The following is a 7,880-nucleotide window of genomic DNA, read 5'->3' as shown; positions in this document are numbered from 1 at the left end:
AAGTTGCCAGCCAGAATTGCTCAGCAGCAGCTGGGGGGGTTTGAGGGGCTCCTAGAGGAGCAGGCTGTGCTCCAGCTGCTGGATTGGAACTGCTGCTGGCTGCTGACTGCTGGTGGCAGCCAGGCCTCTTCTCTTGATGGTGGGAGTGGGATCAGGCACGCAGACCTCAGCTGTCTTCCCTCTTTTCCCTTCTTCCCTCTGTGAGCCCTCTGAACACAGTGGTTCTGGGCTGGGAGGCTGCTGCTGCCTCTGCTGTGCTGTTGGGCCACCCTCCCTTGCCAAATGCACCCCAAACCCACGGCTGCCTTGAGCCTGTTTTCCCCACTCTGTGGGGCCATGGTGCCTGTGGTTCTGCAAGAGGCCTGGCAGGCCTACAGCCCTTCACCAACAGACATTCCCAGCCTCCTGAAACAGAAACAGCCTAATCCTCCCCACAACGTATGACAATCCCCTTCCTGGGGAGAGGGGAGCCTGGCTGCAGAGCTCATTCATGTGACAAGCATGAGGAGGGGATCTGGGTCCCTGCCTGCTCCTGCTCTGCCCAGGGACTTTATTCAGTTATTTTGGGAGATTTGGGTTATGCTGAGTGTGCATCTCTGTCCAAGCACTCTGGGCTGCTACTCTGCAAACAAATGCTGCTGTTCCCAGCCGCTGCCAAGATGCTGGTGGGGCCCAGCAGGGTGGGCAGCTGCTGGCAAAGGCTGGTCAGTCCCATGGCCAGCACTGCCTCTGGCTGTGGCTGTCTGCCCTGGCTGGGATAGAGGCAGAGAGAATTAGAGAATCATGGAGTGGTTTGGGTTGGAAGAGACCTTAAAGCTCATCTCATTCCCCTCCATGACATGGGCAGGGCCACTTTTCACTGGACCAGGCTGCTACAAGACCCATCAGCCTGGCTTTGAACACTCCCAAGAAATGGCAGGGTGATCAGTGCCACCCACATTGCTACTGCTAGCTGCCACCTTCCTGCTGCAGGTGGGTGTGTGGGGATGACCACAGCTGTGCAGTGCCCAGCCTGACTCCCACAGCTGCCTTGAGATGAGCCATGGCTGCAGAGACACTTCCTCCAGCATCACTCAAACCACCCTGCCAGCAGCTGAGGAGCAGGAAGAACCAGTAAGAGTAGCACCTGGCCCACGGGGAAGGCTTTCTCTCTCTTCTTCCACCTCGGGCTGCTTCTGGGACAGAGGTGTGTCCAGGTTTGTGCCCTGGCACAGACCAAACACCCTTGCGCAATGAGCAACCTGATTTAGCCCTGCTGTTGGAGAGTCCTGTCCGTGGCCTGGCACGACACGGAACATGGATAGATTTACAGGAATGGGCAGATGGAGAGGGCCCCTTTGCTGCCTGGGCTGGGCTCTGGGGAAAAACAACAGCCCCTTAGGAGGAGCAAAGCTGAATTACAGGAGACAGGGCATCAATGGCTGCAGGATGATCGTCAGTTATTTTCAGTGCACATTATATTCTGTTAATGAGAGCCCTTTGTTGTGTTAGGGTGAGGGGTTAAGCAATGCCCCACTGTCATTGAGCCGGTCTGGGAAGGGGTGGTGAAGGATACCCCACTGTCATGGAGCTATTCCAGAGGGAGTGAGGGGTGCCCTAATGCCACGTGGAGATGGGGCACAGCACATGCCCAGGGTGGCTCTGTGGGGCACAGGCTGTGTTCACTGCAAACACTGCCAAGGACAAACTGTGCTGCACTTTGCTCAGGCTTTTCCCCTGGGTGGACCCAGAACCTTTGCCCTGCTTCAGGCAGAGATTTTGGCATCCCTGTGTTGCTCAGGTGCAGCCTTAGGGAACAGCCCTGCAGTCTGGGCTCTGTGGTGATGTCCAGGCAAGGCTGGGATGTTGCTACTCTGTCCCCATGGAGGGCTTGAGGTGGTCTAGGCCAACGAGTTAAAGGAGGAGAAGCTGTTTGGAGGCACGCAGTGGGCAGACTGGTCCTGTCTGTGCTGTGAGCCAGACTGCATGACACGAAGAGGCTGCACTAGCCCCATGATGGGCCCAGGCACACCCTGAGCATCCCAGGTTTTTGGGAAGCATATATATTCAAGGCAAAATTGCTCCAGTTCTGGGCAAGCCTCCTATGCACCCCAAGCACCATCCTGTTAGTGTTCCTGCCACTGCCATGGGCATATGGGGTTGGCATGGAGCCCATTGTGGCCATCATCCCTCCTCACCATTCCACATGCTGCCCACACTGCTGTGTCCGTGTAGACTCTTAAGGTTCTAGCCACCAGAGCATCTCCTGCCTGTCACCCCAGACCTCGGGACTCTGATGAGTGCTAATCATAGAGGGGGTCTCTGACCTGCTTGCCCCAGCAGGGAGGACTTTGGCCGGGTGGGCAGAGAAGCAATTCCACGATGCTAGAGGCCAGAGGGGAAACAGGGACACACAATGCCCCAAAAGAGCTTTCTGATGCCATGGCCACACTGCTGTCAAAGAGAACATCCATGCACCAGCGTGGGGGATCCCCACATGGGTGAGCAGAAAGGTGCTCCATGCTCTGTGGGGGATCCCCACACGCGTGGCCCCAAGGGTGCTCCATGCTCTGCGGGGGATCCCCACACGCGTGGCCCCAAGGGTGCTCCGTGCTGAGTGGGGATCCCCACACGCTTGGCCCCAAGGGTGCTCTGTGCGGTGTGGGGATCCCCACACGGATGGCCCCAAAGGTGCTCCGTGCGGTGTGGGGATCCCCACACGGGTGGCCCCGAAGGTGCTCTGTGCTGAGTGGGGATCCCCACACGCGTGGCCCCAAAGGTGCTCCGTGCGGTGTGGGGATCCCCACACGGGTGGCCCCGAAGGTGCTCTGTGCTGAGTGGGGATCCCCACACGCGTGGCCCCAAAGGTGCTCCGTGCGGTGTGGGGATCCCCACACGGGTGGCCCCAAAGGTGCTCTGTGCTGAGTGGGGATCCCCACACGCGTGGCCCCAAAGGTGCTCCGTGCGGTGTGGGGATCCCCACACGCGTGGCCCCAAAGGTGCTCCGTGCGGTGTGGGGATCCCCACACGCGTGGCCCCAAAGGTGCTCCGTGCGGTGTGGGTGCTCAAGGGGCGCCCGCGGCTGCGGGGCCGGGGCCAAGGGCGAACCCTGCGACCTTGCGCGGCGGGGCCGCCAGAGGGCGCCCTGTGGCCGTGCAGTTCCCACGGACGAGAATTCCCACGGATGAAAATTGCCAGGGTCATTCCCGGCCTGGACCGGTCCCCCCAGCCCTGCCCCAGCATCCCACCCAGCTGCCCTCCAACAGCGCCAGGATATTCCTCCTTGTCCTGCCGCTCCACGCTTTTGTCCAAAGTCCCTCTCCAGCTCTCTTTGTGCCCCTTTAGGCGCTGGAAGAGGCTCTCAGCTCTCCCTGGAGCCTTCTCTTCTCAGGCCAGAAAGAGAAAGCACGTCCTACAGCTAAACTAAAACACTTGCTGCTGACGCACCATGCTGTGCTGGTCCTCTGGCTAGTTTCTTGGTAGAGGTAATGGACCTTGTCTAGAGAAGAGGAGGATTGGAGGGCACATTATCACTCTCCACAGGAGGTTGTAGTGACATGGGAGCTGGTCTCTTCTACTCTTCTACTGTAAGAGTAAGAGTAAGAGGTCTGGAGGAGGAGGTGTTAAACTAAGACAGGGGAGATTCAGATTAGACATTAAATTTTTTTTCATGGGTAAAAGTGGTTGAGTACTGGAATAGATTGCCCTAGGAGGGCATGGAGTCATCATCTCTGGAAGTGTTTAACAGGTGTCTGGATCTGGCACTGGGTGATGTGGTTTAGTGGCTTAGAGGTTAAAGTGACAGGAATGGGTTGATGGATCCCCCACAGATGGGTTGATGGTTGGACTGGATGATCATAAAGTTCTCTTCCAACACTGATGATTCTATAATTCTATTCTACGACAGCTTTCTTTAGCCTTGAACTTTAAAAAAACCAAACTAACCAAAGTAAGAAAAAGTGGGAAAAATAAGTACCAGCACTCTCAGAATGGCCTGTGCAAGTAGAACAAGTAGGATGAATGCACAGCAGGCTTGAATAAAGAAGTGCTGCTCTCTATGGCTTCAGAAAAACAAGAAAGAAGGAATGAAAGCAAAGCATGCGAGGGGAATTAAACTTCCTAAAGACGGAACTCTGAGCATTTCACTGAAATGACCTTCAGCTGTGAAGCCTGGGGGAAACCCACAGGATTCAGCATTGCTGTCCCTCAACCTTTCCTGGGAAGCTGAGGGCAAGTGCCTGGCCCTGATACTGGTGAGAATTAAAGCTTTCTCAAGGCAGAAAATCCATCTGCTGCCCCACAAGGACCTGAGCACACAGCCACCATCATTTGACACACAGAGTTACTTTATTTACAGGATTTATGGCCTCCAGTGCTTTCTATGTTTTCTCTACCCTCTCCTATTAATCTATAACCCACTATTATAACCCTTAGGAAATGATTATAGATTTTTTCTTCAGTTTCCATCTTGGAAATGGTACCTGTCAGCATCACAAATGGCTCCAGAGCTCTGGGCTGGGAGGTTGGATAGAGATGATGGGGAAGGGCCTGAGGAGAAAACAGGGCTGCCTGCCTGGCAATGAAGTTGTCCTGTGCCCCCGTGTCCCTGCACAGCACCACGGCACAGATGCCCTGGTCCTGCCCAGACCAGAATGGTGTGGCAGGGTCTGGGCTGGAGAGCACGGGACACCAGCTGTACACAAAGCACCAGTAGCCGAATTCCAACGGCCACTGGGCTACTGGTCTGTGTAAAGTCATTTTCCTGACACTGTAGCCCTGTTGGCAGTCTGAGTGTGCTGTCTCCAGAATTAATGCTCAATGGGCCCGGGGCAGGGATTATTACAGGGAAACTATGCAACTAAATAGGTAGTTAACAAGTTGATTTAAAATTCATAAATGAGAGGGGAAAAGATAACAGGGCAGAGAACAGCAGGCTCAAATTCATTTAAACTGTTTGATGAGGAATCAGTGAGGTGAGGGATGAGATAAGGGAGGAGGATTAAAGGGAGTTCCTGTTTTAAATCAGTTTGTAAAGGTGCCAGCACCCACTCCACTGGGTCTTGGTCATTCCAAGTCTTCATTGCTCCTTTTATTAGTCCCCAGCTCCTTGGCTGTACTTAGTGGATCCCAGTCAGGGGGAAGGAGCATGCAGGGGCTGACCTCCTACCAGGGGCTGCAGAACGGCCTTTCTGCCCTCGCAGATTTGCTCAGGACCACAATAGTCTGGATACTGTGCCAGGGGACGTGGAAGGGCACAGCCACGGCTGAGGAGGACCCAGGGGTGGGTGTGAGGACAAGAGTAACGTGGGGAGGGACGGAGGAGGAGGATGGAGAAGAAAGAGCAGTGGCAGAGACAGCTCCAGGTTGTGGGTTGGTGCTGGAGAGGTACAGCTGCTGCAGGAAACTGAGAAGGAAAGGAAAGGAAAGGAAAGGAAAGGAAAGGAAAGGAAAGGAAAGGAAAGGAAAGGAAAGGAAAGGAAAGGAAAGGAAAGGAAAGGAAAGGAAAGGAAAGGAAAGGAAAGGAAAGGAAAGGAAAGGAAAGGTGGCTGCAGTGCTTCTGCCAACGACTTCACCATCATCACACGTCTTCTCGTGATAGGTTTGCATAGATGAGGCTTGGAAGGCCAAACTGAACACATCCAGTGACTCCTGTCCTGGCTCAAGACATGAGCAAAGCAGGGTAGAGAAAGGTTCCAGCTCTTGTGCTGTTATGCCTCGTCCTTACTGAGAATGAATATATGTCACACAAAAGGTAATTAAGTGACTTGCCCCAGGCTACACAACACATCAGGGAAGGCTGGAGATTAGAAACCAGGTGTCCTCAGTTCCTCTGCTCTGCCTTTCCCACCAGATAAGGTGTATCTCCATATACCTGTTTGTCTCAATTCCTCTCAGAAACATCCCAAGTAAGACAAGTTTCCATCTGTAATCCTGTGCTATTTCATGGCTACTTGGAAATAACACTTTAAAGAAAAAGCCTGTACCATGTCAAACCATCTGGGAGCACTGAGTCAACAGCAAAGATAATTAGATAATAACACAGTTATTCTATATTGTCCTCTGAGCTGTATTTTTAAAAAAAGCTCTGGATCAAAGCAAAATGGAAAAAATGCTGCTCAGGTTTTTTTGTGTCCACTAAATCAAACTGACTTTGTTTGCTCCTGTCCTCACAGCCCAGCTTCTGGAGCCTGGAATATTGGATGGCCACTGGACGAGAGATGTCCTGAACTCCTCTTTCCATTACCCTGTCCTGGTGATACCATGAGAGCACGTGAGTGTCCATGGATCTGTGCTGACACAGGGGGACACAGCCTGGCACTGGATGGCACCAGGGGGAGATTATTGTCCCCTGCCCAGCCTGCAGCCAGGAGATGTGTCAGGACTCAGGAGAGTCCGTGGCATCAAAATTAGTCAATTTATTTATTTACTTAATTAAATTGGAGTGGTGCCATCAGAGAGTCAGCAGAAAGAGGAATGAGAGTTCTAAATAAAAGAGGAAAAAGGTAAACTTTGTCAGTGATGCCATGGCTTGGCTGGGGGTGTATTGGGAGTCTGAGGGCAGGAACAGACCCTCTGCCTGGAGCATGGAGGTCTCCGTGGGGCTGTCAGGAAGGCTCCTCATTTTCAGAAGTCCCATCTACGGCCCTCCTGAGGCAAGAATGTGTCTCTGCCTCTGCACAGCTTGCCCAGCCACCCGCCTACTCAGGGGAGGATTAACACGGGGCAGTGGAAACTCCGCTGGCAGCAGCTCTCCCTCAGCCCTCTCATTCCTTACTGAAGGGAACGAAGAATTACCCAAGCACATTCCTATTATTTTGACATTAATATTTTCTAATTTAAAATGCCACAGCACATTAATCTAATAAGAACAGAAGAACTTCTTTCCTGCTTTGGCCCTCCAGCAGGTTTGGCACATGCTGGATTATTGCCATGTCTCCTTCACCCTGAAATTGCTGAAATAGGAAGGCTAAAAACTAGGAGTATTTTTGCACATATTACTAGGAGTATTTTTGCACATATTACTTTGAAATACAAATTCTAATGCCAGTTTAGATACCTGTTCTGTCTCACGAGGTTAAAGGACAAAGGCCAGTTAAGAACTTGAAAAAACAAACCATTTCCACATAACACTTTATACTGTCAGGCAGCATTAAGCCCTTGTTTGTTCTACCTGTCTGATTTCCATATATCCAAGAGTGAGAACTCCTTTGTACTTTGCAAATAGCATGGAGGTCCAAGCAGTGGCTGCTTCTCATTTCATCCTGTTGGAATTCGCAGTGAATGCCAGATGCTGTGGTGTCAGGGAGTTACCAGGCTTTGCCTGTCCATCTCCCTGTCCTGTAGGGAGTTCCCCTTTTCCTCTCCTCTCCATGATTACCTAAAGCTGCTGGCTTTTCCTTCATTGTTAATGTTACTTAAACCCAGATGGATTTACAGACTCCCAGTCCTAGTCCTGGGCACAGGCTCCTCTCCAGCACACACCCCAGAGGGGTGTTAATTAGACAAGGGGGGTGTTAATTAGACAAGGGTGCAGCGGCAATAGCACATGGTGAATGTTCAGTCCTCCCACTCTCTGCGTGTGAAGCAGATCAATAAGCAATTCAGCCATTAGAAATAAAGCTACTCCTATTATCTGCTGATCAATAATTCATTAGTCTTGGATGTACCTGCCTTGGAGCACCTCTGGAAGGAGAGAAGCTTGCAGCAGGCAGACCAAGGGCAAGGCAGGGGATGCAGCAATGTTTTTCCCCTCCAGCACCCCTGTGAACCTTTGGTGACTGAGGCTAGTGGGATTTTATGCACCCCAGGTGTGTATCTATGATTAAAATGCAATTGTAAACAGCTTTTTATTATTGCACACGCCCAGCCTTCCATCCCCCTGCCCTCCTATTGCTGCTCCC

The sequence above is a fragment of the Melospiza melodia genome, chromosome 28, assembly GCF_035770615.1.
Source record: "Melospiza melodia melodia isolate bMelMel2 chromosome 28, bMelMel2.pri, whole genome shotgun sequence".
In the NCBI taxonomy this organism is placed as follows: domain Eukaryota; kingdom Metazoa; phylum Chordata; class Aves; order Passeriformes; family Passerellidae; genus Melospiza; species Melospiza melodia.
The sequence above is the reverse complement of the archived record's forward strand: the minus strand, read 5'-3'. Positions refer to the sequence as shown.